Source organism: Phalacrocorax carbo, chromosome 15 (genome assembly GCF_963921805.1).
Source record: "Phalacrocorax carbo chromosome 15, bPhaCar2.1, whole genome shotgun sequence".
In the NCBI taxonomy this organism is placed as follows: Eukaryota; Metazoa; Chordata; class Aves; order Suliformes; family Phalacrocoracidae; genus Phalacrocorax; species Phalacrocorax carbo.
Window position 1 is genome coordinate 2,731,684 of NC_087527.1, and position 14,924 is coordinate 2,746,607.

Consider the following 14,924-nt stretch of genomic DNA (forward strand, 5'->3'; position numbering starts at 1 on the left):
ATTGCTGCAATGACTACACAGCTCAAAACTGTCAAACTAGCAGTGGGACTGATGATTAGTGCATTGGAAAAGGATAAAAAAAAAAAAAAGCAGAAATATGAGTTCACCTGACCTTATGGAGACCTCCACATGTTAGCTCCTCCGAAGAGAGAAACAGGCACTTCCAGAAGGTGAGGTGCCTTATCCTGCTCCAGGGTACCTAAACCTATGCCCTCAGAGAGCTTGTGTCACAAAACTAACCAAGGTTTTAGGTCAAAATACCTTGTGCACCAAGGTCAATGCTGCTGTGATTGACTGTAAATAGCGGAGGCTGGAGAGGTGGCCGCAGTCAGACACTTTGGTGAAGACTATATTCGTTAACAATTTCCAGCTAGAGCTGGCTCATTAAAGGCACACCATAGAACTAACACACCAATATTTTTGTTATTAAAAGCTTGTTTTCTGAGTAAAGGAATACAGCAGTGCGTTCTGTAAGGCCATTTATTTGTTTTCAATAGGAATTTGGAGGGAAAAAAAATATAAATCAATCATGTTCCATTCCAGCTTGAACCAGTTTTTAATGGTTCTATGTACAGAAAGAGAGGTTATTCATTCACTCTTTATTCTAAGTACTACAGAGATTCCCCCCCCAGGTGAAACCCAGCACTTTAAAAATAAATAAAAAAAACCCCACATGCTTTAACTCTCAGAAATCTGGTTAACCACCAACCCGCTGCAGATCTATTGAGGGTAACTTGATGGGACAAACCTTGACTGCGATGGGTCAGACTACAATTGTCATTTTCGGAAAGCTTCTTCTAACATCAAGATCAAGCAGAGCCTCAGGAAACAGGATACAACCTTTGTTCAACCCTGAGTTTTCTTTCTCTAAGCGAGCACCCTCCCCTCACCCGTCCCCACTTCCAGTTTTACAGAAAGAAAGGAAAAAAACTAAAAAAAAAAAAACCAAAACCAACCAAAAAAAGAGAAAAAGCCCAGCAGAAAGCTGAGCGTTGGCGAGCACCGAGCACAGCCTTGGCGGGGCAGCAGCTGGCCAGGGTAATTAGACCGGGCAATTGCAACAGACTGAAGTAACAAGCCAAGGAGGAAGCACGTACCAGCTGCAGCGCAGAAACACCCCAGCTTATTCGGGGAACGGCACAGAGTACACAGTACTGTACACCTGAGCGGGTTTCATGGGGAGGTTGGCGTCCCGCAGCCCCTCCCACCCTCCAACCTGGCCAGCACAGACCACGCGCCCCCTTTGCTCCGGGAGGTGCTGGGTATGACCCACACGGGCAGAAGCGCTGCGTTGGTCCCTAGGTTTTGGCTTCTCCTTCAGCTCTCCCTCCCCACAAGCGCAGGCCAAGCCTTCTCCCTACAACCTGGCTTCTTTGTCGGTAAAATGAGATAATGAATGATTTTGCCTTTCCTTCCGAGGGGCGGAGAGAACTCATTTTAAGAAAATGATGGAAAAAAGGCATTTTTGAGTACCAAGTGAAACTAGAAAGCCATGGATCAACAGCAGTTGGTCAGAAAGTTATTGATGGAGGCCTGCCTTCCAAAACCACGCTTGGATCAAAATCAGAACATTTTGCAAGAACTTGTCGATTCCTACACAGTTTTTGAAGAGGGTCAAAGCATTTGCCTTAACTTTCCAGAGGGAGTTCTGGATTGTTTAATTTCATTTTGGACATTATTTTGTTGAAGCATTTTGTTTAAAATATATTAAAATATTTAATGACATATTATTATATCTTAAATGTCATACTGTCTCTTATGATGTTAAATTTAAAATATGTACACAAAAGTCCAAACAAAATATTACCTCATATTAAAATGTCAGATTTCAATTTAACAAATTGATTAAAAAAAAACAGTCAGAAAGCATTGGAGACTTCCAACAACTTTGTTTGCGTTTGTCCAATTTAACTGCGTGAAAAATGCTGCCTTCTAATTGCTCTTCAGAATGTGAAAATTTCATTTCGTTGTTTTCAAACTAAAAATTGCAATTGTCAATCAGCTCTCAGGATACTGGAACTTCTCCGACTTTCTTCCCCTCAGAAGGGAGGGAGGACGAAAAGACGCTCATTTCCATTGACATTTTTGAGTTACCAGTTAAGCAAAAGCTTGGGGTAGTTGACAGGAAAGACTCAGCTTCTTGCAAGCCCAGAAACTGGAACTGGTGACAAATATTTTTCTTAAAAAGCGAAAAATTTGCAAATGCTCCCCGGATCCTATGGCACACCAAAGGCATTTTACCTTTTGGGAGGGGTAGACAGTACCTCTTGGTCCTTAATCAGCAGCGCCTTTACTTGGCAGCTCCTGTTGTTACCTGTGGGAAGGAAAAAGAATAAATCCTCTTTGCGCACGTTTTTCTTACGCTCAGGAAAAGAAGAGGAGAAAGAAGAAAAGAGAAATACCCTTGTAGTATAGTTTCTGAGCATCTTCTCCCATTAAAGGCTGTTTCTGTGGGAGCTAATGGGCAGAAGGCAGGTGACAGTCCTCAGTTCGTAACAGATTGTTATGCTCTGTCTGCACAGCTGCAGACAACCCACTGGTGGCTTGGCAAGTGTGGGGTTATAGCTTGCACATGGGGGAAAATGTATATTAATATCACATGTGGAGTGGTGAAAGCCCTCCCACAAACCTCTGGCTGCAAGATGACGGTGCTGTTTTCAATACCTTATCTAACGCAAATGGAGCTGAGAAAAGAGATAAAAAAGTGTAACAACTATTCTCTTGTACTAGCACGAGTGGCCTCTTCATGGATGAGATTTCACAGAAGTGAAAGCCAAACTTTGCCCCTAAACACCCCCAAAATGCACAGCATTTCCATAGAATCACAGAATACGTCAGTTCAGAAGGAACCTTGGGAGGTCTCTAGCCCAACCTCCTGCTGAAAACAAGGTCCACACTGAATCCCAACTGGATTGCTCAGCACTTTGTCTAGTCGGTCCTTGAACATCTCCAAGGACGGAGATCCCGTGACTTCCCTGGACATTCTGCCCTGCAAAAAGCTACAGAGAGCCCTCTCCCTTCCCCCACGTGGTCATATTAGTGGATGGTTTTCCTTCACGACTATTTTTTTCTTCAGTGTGCTCTTTGGTCTGGTTAGGATTGTCAGATCCCAGGACCACCAAGTACTACATGACAGCACGCTCTACATCTCTTTCTTAGGATGGAGAACTGATCTGACAACAGCACTGTACTTTCACCCAGTCTAGGGAGCTTCGGTTTTTCCCAGCTGATGATTCAGCCACCAAGTAAAACAAAGGATATAATGCGATGCTGTGGTCACCCCTCATCTTCTGCCAACATCGCTATTAAGTCAGTTCACATGACGTCTCTCTCATCCAGAGCACATAGTGAAGTTTTTATTGGCATGAATCTGGTCCGCCTGCATTACTCACCCACTAGCAGAGCTACGAGGCATTCCCTGATGGAGTCACAGCATGCAAGTAAACTTCTCATTCCGTTATTGACTGTTGGGTTTATGGCACCACCAGAGTAGCTGTTTCAGAAAAATGTTCCGGTGACTTCATAGCAGCAGCAGTCAGGGCTGTGCTGGGAGGACCCACGCTGTGAGAGAGCAATTCCCACTCTCCCTCCCTCAGTCCCTCAGCCGGAGTCACAACCTTGCTTCCCTTTTCCACAACCAGGCTCACGATGCCATTTGAGGACTCCAGCCTCAGCTGGGGAAAGTCCAGCCCTCTCCCACCAAGCAGCTGACAAACGTTGGCTTCACCACTCTGCTTCTGTTTCTCATCACACCTCTCTTGCTCTCCAGGACAAACCTATTGCTGTGTATTCATACAGCACTGAGAACCTCTAGAAACTGTGACATCCTAACACTATTGTTAAAAAAAAAATAGTATGTGTGTATATATATATAAGTTAAAAAAGGCAGGATAGCCATATCCCTATGCTTTCAGGAAACTCCCCTCAGTTGTTGCTCCAAACCTTCTCTGGAAAAAAATCTTGCTACGACCTGAAGCCCCAGGTGCAGCAAGTTGTGGCTAGGAGGAGGAGGAGCTTCATTAAAGTGCTCAACCGGAGTCCAGAACCAAAGAAAACTCAGGTGGCAGCTTCAAAGTAACTCTGTCCCGAGACACCATGTCTCTCAGGCTCCACAGAAAGCTGCTGCCTTAAGACCAGTTAAAATAGATTACTAGCCTGAATAGTTTGAAATGAGGACAGTAGCCTCAGGTGAGGAGCTATTGGTGAGCAGAGTGCAGGTGAACCCCTCAAGCTACCAAGGAAAGGCACCTTCTCTGAGGGTCCTGGCTGCAGCGGTAGCAGCATCCAGGGCCAGGCTGTCAGTAACACGTGGGGTGGGTGAGCGGGTGTCCACACTGGCTGTAGATGATCCTCACGGTTTGGGCTGGAGGTTTGATTGCCTGACATTTCTACCATACCTATAGCTTGAGTGCACAAGTTCTTGAATGTTTTCATTATTTTTTCATTTGGAATTTTATTTCGTAGTAGTAACAAGACACCCCAGGGCAATGTGTTTCCAGGGGATTATTGCCTTCAGCTTTTTGCTTTATGACACATGCCATAATCGCCAAGAAATGTACAACCTGTCATATCTTATTACTTAAATGTGGGTTATATATCCATGCATTAGGCAGGATGGATAGACCAGGACCATAAAATTATATGGATATTTGGTGGCAAAAGTTAGTTTGTGCAAGCAGTCCTCAAGAATGGCTTGCACCTGGACTAGCTCTGTTTGGACCCATCCTCAACTTCAGAGCTCATACAAGTTGTTTTCGCTCTTATTCTGCCCACAGAGATATTGCAGAAGGTGCGTGAACTAATTCTGTGGTCTCATGCTCCTCTGCTCCCCCTTTAGCTTGGCGAGGTTCACCCTGCCTGCAGACAGCGCCAAGAAACACCCTCCAGGCAAGCTCAGCCCTGGAGTGACTCACAAGAATCCCCTGAGGACTTGCAAAAAGCAAGTCTCAAGTCAGGCTCCTTCTACCTTTTACTACCCAGTGCCTATAAATAACCATTCACAAGGCTTCCTGGAGACCCGTGATGTGGATGAGGAAAGAGGAGAGAACACAGAACTTGAGGCATGAACTGCTTTCTTTCAAGGAATGGTGTCACTCTGGATTTATTTTATAGTTGCAGTCAGTCTGGGCATGGCACAGGAAGCCAAATGTCTGAAAACAGGGGTCAAAGGTAGACACCATGGCTTTTGGTCAGCTGCCAAGGGACCGGAGAGGGGTAGTCAGTAGGTGACCCACAGGTGTGCTCTGCAGTTAATGTTCTCCTTGGCCAAGAAGGTTGGGTGAGACGGTCAGGACCCACATTCGGAGCGGCGTCACAAGAAGCCCTCAGCATTCCAGGATGCTTTAAGCAGAACTGTTGCACCATGGCCAAGAAAGGCTGGTGGTTATGAGCTCCTCTCTGGTGCTTGCAGGGACTCAAACAGGGGGCCATTCATGGGGACCCAGTCATTCCCAGCAGCTGTACTGGCTTTGGTTCCCAGCACTCTGCTGCCCTCAGAGTACCGGGAAGTTATGTCACCCCCGAGGACTGAGTCAATGGACAGGCTCCGATGCCTTTTCTCAGCAGCGCACAAGGCTGAGGTTACGGCTGCCTGCAGTCTGGCGACTCAGGAGAGCATCGGCACTTAGCAAAGCACAGAATGAAGCTCAAGAGGTTGCAGAGTACTTTTGTACAATTCCAACACACAAATGCTCTTCAGATCAGAGGTTCCTGACTTTGCAAAAGAACCAGGATCAAGCTGACGACTAACTATGCAGAGACAGCAGGCTAGAGGGGACCTCTGGAAGGCTGTGGGGCAGATAACCCTTCATTACAAGGGGCCCAAATCCTTTCTTGGTTGGACTTGATGATCTTAAGGGTCCCTTCCAACCTAAATCATTCTATGGTTCTTGAGATGCTGGTGGATCTAAGGGACAGCATAAGCAAGCTTGAGAAATCCCTCATATGTATGTGACTGTAAAAGGCAGTGATGAGATGCTGTAAAGGACACCCTTAAGCCTTTGCCATACACCTACAAGTGCCTTTCTCTGGTTGGGAACACTCACGATAAAGCTCTGAGAGCTGGACTACCAGGAGGAAGAGCATTACCAAGGTAGATTGCGATTCCTGGTTTGGCTGGCAGGCTCCAGTGCAGTGCGAGTCTTGCACTGGGCTCTGAATGTCCGTTCTGTGCGAGCCTGGGTGGCACACACAGCGGCAGGCTGGTCTTCCAGGACCACGGGGAGGCTCAGTCCCCGCTCCGTTAGGCTAGGATGGAGGTTTCTTTTTTTTGTTTGGCTGGAGGGAGCCTGCACTTAACCGCGAAGCCTAGAAGAATCCATGACCTAGCCCTTTAGCAACGCAAGCATGAAATAAATTCCCAACAAATCTTTTTATCTCCAGGGAAGTTGGTCTTACCTGAGTCCTGGAACAATGTCACAGGGATAGAGTCTTCCTTCCTCCGGGAGGGTTGGCGATGGGGCTCGCAGCGGGTTTTCCACGTGCTGTGCCTTTAAACTTGCTATACTTCTGCGTCCATTTCCAAACAGCAGCCTTTTTGTTCTCCAGGCTGCTGCAACTTGCAGATATGTGCACCATGTCCTCTTTCGCAGAGAGATTTTTCCTTTTTTTAAATCTTTCTTGCTGTTCTCCATAATCTAAAGTTAAAGACATTCAGGTTAAAAATACATGTCTGAGGTGGTTTTTTGCAGACCACCTCCTCCCCCCTCAGAAATCAAAGGTACTTTCTCAGTTGAGCAGGATCAGCCTGCCCCAGGTGACAACGGGAATTTATTAAGACATAAACTACAATTACGCACAGTCAAATGCTCCTCTTGGATATACGGAGACAAATCCCCTTTGCTGCTATCCTCAGGTAGACGCTCCACAAGTAAAGCGCCTGCATCACTTCTCCTATACCTGCTTACGCTCAAGTTTCCCTTTATTCTCCACTTGAGAGCGGCTAAACATAAATCTCAGTCTTCCCTGTAGCTTCTAAAGGTTTTTTTCCCCTTGCCAAGTTTCCTCCCAGCTCCCAGAGGGCAAACAGCAGCCACACAGCCCCTTTTGTGCTCCAGGGCTCAGCTAACAGGCCCCACCTGGGCCGGCAGGCAGGAGGGGTGCCCTCAGCCGTGCTCGGAGGGCTGGCACACCATCAAAGCGGGCTTTGAGAAGGAGCTGCCGCTGGGTCTCTGACGGCAAGGGCACCTCACCAGGCCCCAGTACCATGAAGGAGGGGATCTGTAGGGCAGCCCATGGGTGCCTGGGATTGGGGTGCTGGGGGCTCCTGGGGAGATGCTTCTTGCAGGTGGGAGCCAGGGCATAAGAGAGCGGCCTTGGAGGGGAAAGCTGGGTTCTCTGTATTTCTGTTTGAAAAGCACAAAATACAAACCTGAGTCTCACTGAGTTCACTGTCTGAGGGATGAAAATCAGACCCTACAAATTTAGAAATGGGACTTCCTCGCCCCTGTTCTCTCCAGGATATGAAAATCCAAACACAGGCACAGGGTGTGGACAGGACCCAGCCGAATATGTTCCTGTCCCGGCTCCTCACCACATCACCAAAACCTCCTGATTCCCTCCGCTTTGCCTGTGGAAGGGGACATGTGAACGCAAAATCAGCCAGAGCCTCCAGGGCAATGCTGACAGCAGTTAAAAATCAGCTTTAAGGGATGCTCCTGTGCCCTACTGTGCTCTTAAGGGGCAGCACCTTCCAGAGAAGGAACGGAAACACCACCCAGGACCCTGTGGTATCAGGCACCCCACAACATCTGAAGCCCCGACTGCTCTTGCTTTGCAGCCTGAAGGGCTCAGGCAGGGCTCAGCATGGTGGACACAGGATCCTCTGTGCTGGCGGGGCTTGGGCACGTCTGTTGGGTGCTGAGCCAGTGGCTGTGGATGGTGACAGCCATCGGGGTCTGTCCTGGGCCATAAAACACTCTGGGTGTCACACAGCAAGTTAGTGAAACCCTGTAGTCACCTGGGGACAGGTTCAGGTAATGGAGAAGGGGGGGGGAGGAAACAGGGGAAAACAATAAATCCTTTGCAATGGATTCTCTTCCTCTTGCTTTCTCTCAGCTTTCCCCTAGCCCTGCATTATTGCACTGGTTCTTTGTTTTTTTCTTTTGGTCTTCTGATATTTCTATATGACTTTCTTTTCCCAGTCTCTCCTTTTCTTTCCTTTTTTTTCTCTCCTTTTTCTGCACTTGTGTTTTTCCTGTGCAAAACATGGCCCACATTTTACTTCCATCTTACCTGGCATCCATGTCTCATGCTTGTGCACAGTGTCATGGTCTACGCTGCGGTTTGCATGCGTTGTTGGTGTGCTCCCATTTCTTCTCTCCTTTTTTTATTTTTTTGGGGGAGAAAAAAATTAGTTTTCCTTAGTGCTGCCTTCATATTAAAAAATCCCCCCACTTTAGTCTTATCTAATGCCTTGTCTCTCTCCCGTGTCAGGCACTGACCGCTGCAAAGGGACACACAGGGACCACAGTCCCAGCACATGGCAGTGCGACACCGCTGCCCATTCCTGTCCTAAGTAGACCAGAGCTGGAGGAAGAGCCCAAGATCCCCAGAGAGGTCTGGAGAGGATGGGATGACAACACATTTCATCCTCTTCTGCAGCATCTTCTCCCCCTGCCCAGCCCTTTGGGACCACTACAACGGGCAGTTGTCACCGAGGAAGTAGCGTTTCAGGCTGCCAGCAGACTCAGGAAGCCTTCACTTCTACTTCCATCATTTTCCAGCCCTGGCAGAAATTTAATTTATAAATGAAAAACGAGACTGTGCTCTCATGTCTGGGATGAAGCAGATCCTGACAAGTCACACAAAACGGTTCCTATTACTGCAGGGACCAGCCTGGGACTCTGCTAGCGGATGGATTAGCTTCAGAGAGACACTTTGGGAACATACTCTGGGAAGAGCAGGGTATTTTTGGTCTCCAAAAGGTCTTTATGAATTCAGATAAAGTAGGAGAGTGAAGGGGAAGGTGGGCAAAGCATGCTGTGCACATTTCTTCCAGCACCCTTGAAAATACACGGTGATTCTCCAGCCCCTCTTTCCCTTGCATTTCACAAGGCTCTCCATGGAGGGAGGACCTTCCATCCATCCCAGCAGTTACGCAAAGCCCATTCCTTTTATAAATCTCCCTCTGTTCCCTGAGCTTGCCTCTCAGTTGCCTCCATTTATCGTGGCGATAGTCATGCAGGGATGCTGCAGAGCTGGGCCTTGGCTCCCGCAGCCTCACCACCTCCCTCTTGGCCGCACTGTCACGAGCGGCACCAGGCTGGAGGTACACAACCAAACTATAGCACTTCTTATCTCAAATGGGTTAAAACGCATTTAAAACAAAGCTAGGGAGTGTTGTGAAAAAACCCTCCCCGTTTCAATTATTCTCCAAAATCTCAAATCTGAGATTCCCTACTTGGGGAAAACCTTCTCCCAGACTGGGAAACAACCCGCCGAGAGGTGTAAGCGCACATCAGCCGTGCCTGGGGGCTACAAGCCAGGCGTCCTTCCCACCAAACCGTGGGAAAACCCCCTCAGAACCAGCTGTTCCTGGTACGGTCCAGCCCACGCGAGATGCCGCGCGAGAGGGACGAGCCGCCGCCGGGCGCGGGGAGCGGAGGGGCGGGAGCGGGCCCGGGGGGCGGCGGGCCCGGGGGGCGGCGGCGGGCCCGGGGGGCGGAGGGGCGGGAGCGGGCCCGGGGGGCGGCGGGCCCGGGGAGCGGAGGGGCGGGAGCGGGCCCGGGGAGCGGAGGGGCGGGAGCGGGCCCGGGGGGCGGCGGGCCCGGGGGGCGGCGGGGGCGGCGGGCCCCGGGGGCGGCGGCGGGCCCGGGGAGCGGAGGGGCGGGAGCGGGCCCGGGGGGCGGCGGGCCCGGGGAGCGGAGGGGCGGGAGCGGGCCCGGGGGGCGGCGGCGGGCCCGGGGAGCGGAGGGGCGGGAGCGGGCCCGGGGAGCGGAGGGGCGGGAGCGGGCCCGGGGGGCGGCGGCGGGCCCGGGGAGCGGAGGGGCGGGAGCGGGCCCGGGGGGCGGAGGGGCGGGAGCGGGCCCGGGGGGCGGAGGGGCGGGAGCGGGCCCGGGGAGCGGAGGGGCGGGAGCGGGCCCGGGGGGCGGTGGGCCCGGGGGGCGGCGGGGGCGGCGGGCCCGGGGGGCGGCGGGGGCGGCGGGCCCGGGGGGCGGCGGCGGGCGCGGGGAGCGGAGGGGCGGGAGCGGGCCCGGGGGGCGGCGGCGGGCCCGGGGGGCGGAGGGGCGGGAGCGGGCCCGGGGGGCGGCGGGGGCGGCGGGCCCGGGGGGCGGCGGCGGGCGCGGGGAGCGGAGGGGCGGGAGCGGGCCCGGGGGGCGGCGGCGGGCCCGGGGGGCGGAGGGGCGGGAGCGGGCCCGGGGGGCGGCGGCGGGCCCGGGGGGCGGCGGCGGGCCCGGGGGGCGGAGGGGCGGGAGCGGGCCCGGGGGGCGGCGGCGGGCCCGGGGAGCGGAGGGGCGGGAGCGGGCCCGGGGGGCGGCGGGGGCGGCGGCGGGCCCCGGCCCCACCCGGGCCGGCAGCCACTAGGGGGCAATAGCGGTATGTCCCGCGGCGGAGCTCGGCCGGGGGCAGCGGCGGGCGCGCAGGGGCTGCCCGGGTCTCCCCAGGGACACATAAGGGAGCCTTGCTCTCCTGAAGATAAACAAAAATAATATATATATAAAAAAAACCCAACTCTTTTTGAACTTTTCTGCTCGGTTTAAGCGCTGCAGGTGGGTAAGGAGGGCGACACCTTTACCTTCCAGGACATTGTAAACACTCACAAGCTATTACAGCTCAGAATCATCACTCCAACACAAAGCAAAAGGTAATGCCACCCAGGTGAGCTGCCTTTCATCCTCTGCTGATTAGGCTGATTTAGGCAAAACCTGCTCCTGCCCAAGATAGGCAGGTGTCAGCTGTTGGTTTCCACCTTGCTGGAAATAGGACCCGAGGGAGCGGCAGGGAGATGTGCCAGGGGAGGGTTAGGCTGGGCATTAGGGAAAGGTCCTTCCCCCCGAGGGTGGTGGGGCCCTGGCACAGGCTCCCCAGAGAGGCATCACGGCACCAGCCTGGCGATATTCCAGAAGCACTTGGACAAGGCCCTCAGAGACACGGTGTGAATTTGGGGTGTCCCGTGCAGGGGCAGGAGCTGGGCTCGATGGTCCTTGTGGGTCCCTCCCAGCTCAGGGCATTCTGTGATTCTATGAAATATTGGAGCCACTCTTTCTGGTGCGCCTCTCACTCTCATGGGGATGCATTTCCTGCTCCCACCATGTACCCCGTCACCCCTCCGTCGGATGTGCCCTTTGCACCAGGCCTTCAAGCTGGTTGCTCCCAAGTACGACCCTTTGGGGAGAGGTCTGTTCTGCTGCTTCCCCTCCACCACATCCTCATCAACACAGAGGAGCTTGCAGGAGAAGCACCCCAGCCCTGCCGCCTTTGCGCCTGGCCAGTCCCCAGCCCCATCCCCTGCTCTGGGCGCTTCCCCCGGGTGCCACCAGCCCCTCCGTTTATCAGGCCGGGGCAGTGGAAGATAGGGAGGGAGGCCGATAAGCCCTCAAGTGGCAGCGTGCTGTAAACATTCCCACTGGTGCTGTTAGATTAGAGCGCTGGGAAAATGCCTCCAGCCCCCCGGCCCACCAGCGCAGCAGGCTGGAGCTGGGGGGCTGCAGAGCTGTTGAAAAGTACAGAAGGAGGAGCTGTGTAGGAGCTGAAGTGCTTCACTGGCAGGCTGCAGGGCTGGCTGCTGCCTCCCAGGGTACCAGGGCTTGTCAGGGGGCTGACCAGCAGCCCTAGGAAGGCTGCTTTTGTGTCCGACCCTGCAGTCAGTCTCCATTTGTATCCATAGGCTTCACTGCCTTTTCTTCCCAGCTGGTAAGAAAACTCACTTCCCCCTCTCTCTATCTCCCAGGCCGCTGGTGGGCAGAGGTCTCGGCTGGCTGGAAGCACGCTGCTTGTGTGTGTTACCTTTTTTGCAAGAGCTCTTTATATGTACCTGGAGGACTGGCACAGAGTGGAAGGCTCTGGTCCTCCTTTCACAATGATCTGTACCCATTTTAAACCCCGTTTCCACCAGTAAAAACAACCAATCCCAATGAGGTTTAGCAGATTGCACCCTGCTTACTACAATTTGATGTGGAGTGGGGAGTGCAAGCCCTTCAAGCAACTTGTCATGGAGGAAAGGGGGCTCTTTCCTTGCAGCAGCTCAAGTGCATGGGCTTAGCTCGAGCTGAGATCCTCTCACCCACATCTCACCTGGCGCTAAATTTATCTAAGTTCAGGTTTGGAAATGCTGAGGGTTGTCAGGGTTCCTATTGTTGGCTCTGCAAAATGAGGCTTATCAGCAGAGACATCCTCAGCTGGGGCACACCATCGGCAGTGCCACTGCTGGAATGGGCACAGGAGTGCCCACGCTGAAAAACCCCTCCAGCTTGCACCCTGATACCATGCAACTTGCAGATTTCAAAGCCAGGTGGTTGCAGGGTTCACAGAAACCTGACAAAGTTCATAAATGTCTCAAAATAAAGCCTTGGTGGGTGTCAGAACGAAGAGCATTGCCTGGCACCAGAACAGCGCTGCCCTCTCCCAAACGCCTGGTGCACTGAGACTGGTCCATGGATCGAAGGGAGCACGCCCTGGGTGTCTTTTCCCATTCAAACAGAAAAATTTTGAATGTCACCTCTGATTTTTCTTTCTCCTTGTCAGGGGTTGAATCCAGCTCGCCGAAAGGACAGCACTGGGAATGACGGTCTTACTCTGAAGTGATACTGGAGCAGAGCAGCTCCAGTCCTTGCAGGAAAGGACAGGGCTACAGCAGCACTGGGGGCGTACAGGATGGCATGCAGCACCGGAGGTGAGCAGTCCTGGCAGAGCAGTGGCACCTGGAGGAAGAGCGCAGCCTCCCCTAACAGCAGTGGGCAAGGGGGCACAGCCTCATGTCCCCCTTCCCAGGCAGACAGAGCGGGGCAAAGCTACAGCTCCAGATGGAGCGGGCAGGACAAAAAGCCAAATGAAAAATCTATCCGTGGGGTCAGTACCACAAAAGCCAGGAGAAATGAGTGCTTGCAAGGCGGCACTGGAAGGAGAGGGGGCTGTACCCCTGCAGAGCCAGCGGTACCTGTGGCCTCTGCGGGGCCCCCGCGCTGCAGTCTGAGTCACAGGTTATAAATCCTCAAGCACCGGGGCTGACACATCTGTGCTGGGGAAGAGAGGTGGGAAACAGTCTCTTGTTCTTCCTCCCATCCTGATGCGCCTTTCCAGGGACCAGGGTCTGATCCAGATGTTGTATTGCCTTTTCTTCTGCAGCAAACCAACATGAGGAGGTGACAACATGGCCAGGTGATAACTGTGGGGTACAAGAGCAGCACTGGCTCTGCTGGCAGGAGTCACTTGGAAGGAGGGGACGTGGCCTCAGCATCCCCACAAGAACTGGGCCCTGTTCACCTTGTTCAGCATCAATCAGCATCCCTCTCTCCTGACCACATCCCTGCGTGTCCCTCCTGACTTGCTGAGGACCAGCATCACCTTGCACCTTCATCTTCAAGGGGTGAACAAGGAGCAGATCTTCTGACTGACAAGAGCTTTCTGTCCACCCATTCCTTTTCTGTTTAGCCTGAGAAGCACCCAGAAATGCTCCTAGGTTCAGGCCTATCCACCAGCAGTGGAAGATCAGCACTCAGCGGAGCAGTCACGGCTGCCTTTCCGTGCCACTCGGAGGCAACCTTCCTTCCTGCTCCCATTCCCCAGCATCTCCTTGGCCTTCAGACGGCTTTCGAAGCTCACAGACAGGCGATGCCGAGCCATGGGAACCTCCCACTCCCACTTTCTCCCTAATATTTCCACAGTGAGTAAATCTCCATCCTTTTAGGGCTCTCAAATCTATTATTTTTATATTTGCAGTGGATTCCTTGGCCCTGTTATTAATGAAAACCTCCAGGAAAGCTCCTCAAATACAGCTTTGACTTTCTGCCCAGGACCTGTGGACAAGGAATAAAAAAAAAAAAAAAAAAAGGCAACATTAATAAAGCAGGAGGTTTCTATTAAGTCTGAGGGACTGGACGCTCTGGCTTTCTTGGATGCTGAAATCCTCTAGTGCAGGATAAATCTTATACACTTCATTTTCCCAATCTCTCCTTCAATATATTTTAAGAGAGCGTTGCTAGTATCAGAGTAAATAATGTCCTAACTGCAAACGTGGGGTCTGCAGAGTGGCGTGGGTCAGCTTGTGGGCTGTGGCATCCTCCACTGTGGTCTGCTTGTGGTCTCAGCCCTCTCTCCGTAATCGGGAGGTTGAGCTTGGAGAGGTTTTAATTAGCCACGAATACAAATAACAAGCAATTCCTTGGAGGCTGGGGAAGGAAGTGGGTGAGCTAACATTATGGAGATGTGCACTAAGTCACAAAATATGCAAATCAACAAGCTCTGTAACCGACACCACCTTGGTGTGAGCAAACCTCCCCCAGCCCTCTTTCCTTCTAGCAAGATGCATTTCCCATCTGCCTGCAAGGGAACTCTCCATTTGCAGGCTCTGCTGTCGTCTTCGCACAGCACCTGCTTTTTATACCTCTCAGCTCCTCCTAAAGATGCTGGATTTTCTTGGTAAAAGCTGTTATCTGGAAGTGTGCATGATGGCTTTTGCTGCAGAAGAAAAGGGAGCAAGTCCATGGGGTCCTGCGAGCCCAAGGTCAGGCTGGGAGATGACTTTCCTTTGCTTTCATGCCTTTCACTGCTTCACGGAGCACGCTGAATGTGAGCTAAATGCGGCATTGTCAGTACAGGTGGGTGAGGGAGTGCCTTTGTGTCTTATATCGGCATCAACACCTTGCACATAGCCACCAGTCTGCGAGGGATGCTGTGAGCACAGATGCAAGGGTCGTACTTTATCTGTATCTTGGCACCTCTTTCACCTTGGATTGCCGTGCATTGCTGGAGGTGGGGCTGCTGTG

General features: G+C 52.5%; 1 long non-coding RNA gene across 1 annotated transcript; it reads left to right on the forward strand.

Moving 5' to 3' along the window:
• Window positions 1-10,549: 10,549 nt before the first annotated feature.
• Window positions 10,550-14,527, forward strand: LOC135315840 (uncharacterized). The gene is made up of 3 exons (XR_010375325.1): window positions 10,550-10,804; window positions 12,685-12,832; window positions 13,285-14,527. It is a non-coding gene; the product is annotated as an uncharacterized LOC135315840 (long non-coding RNA).
• The last annotated feature ends 397 nt before the right edge of the window (window positions 14,528-14,924 follow it).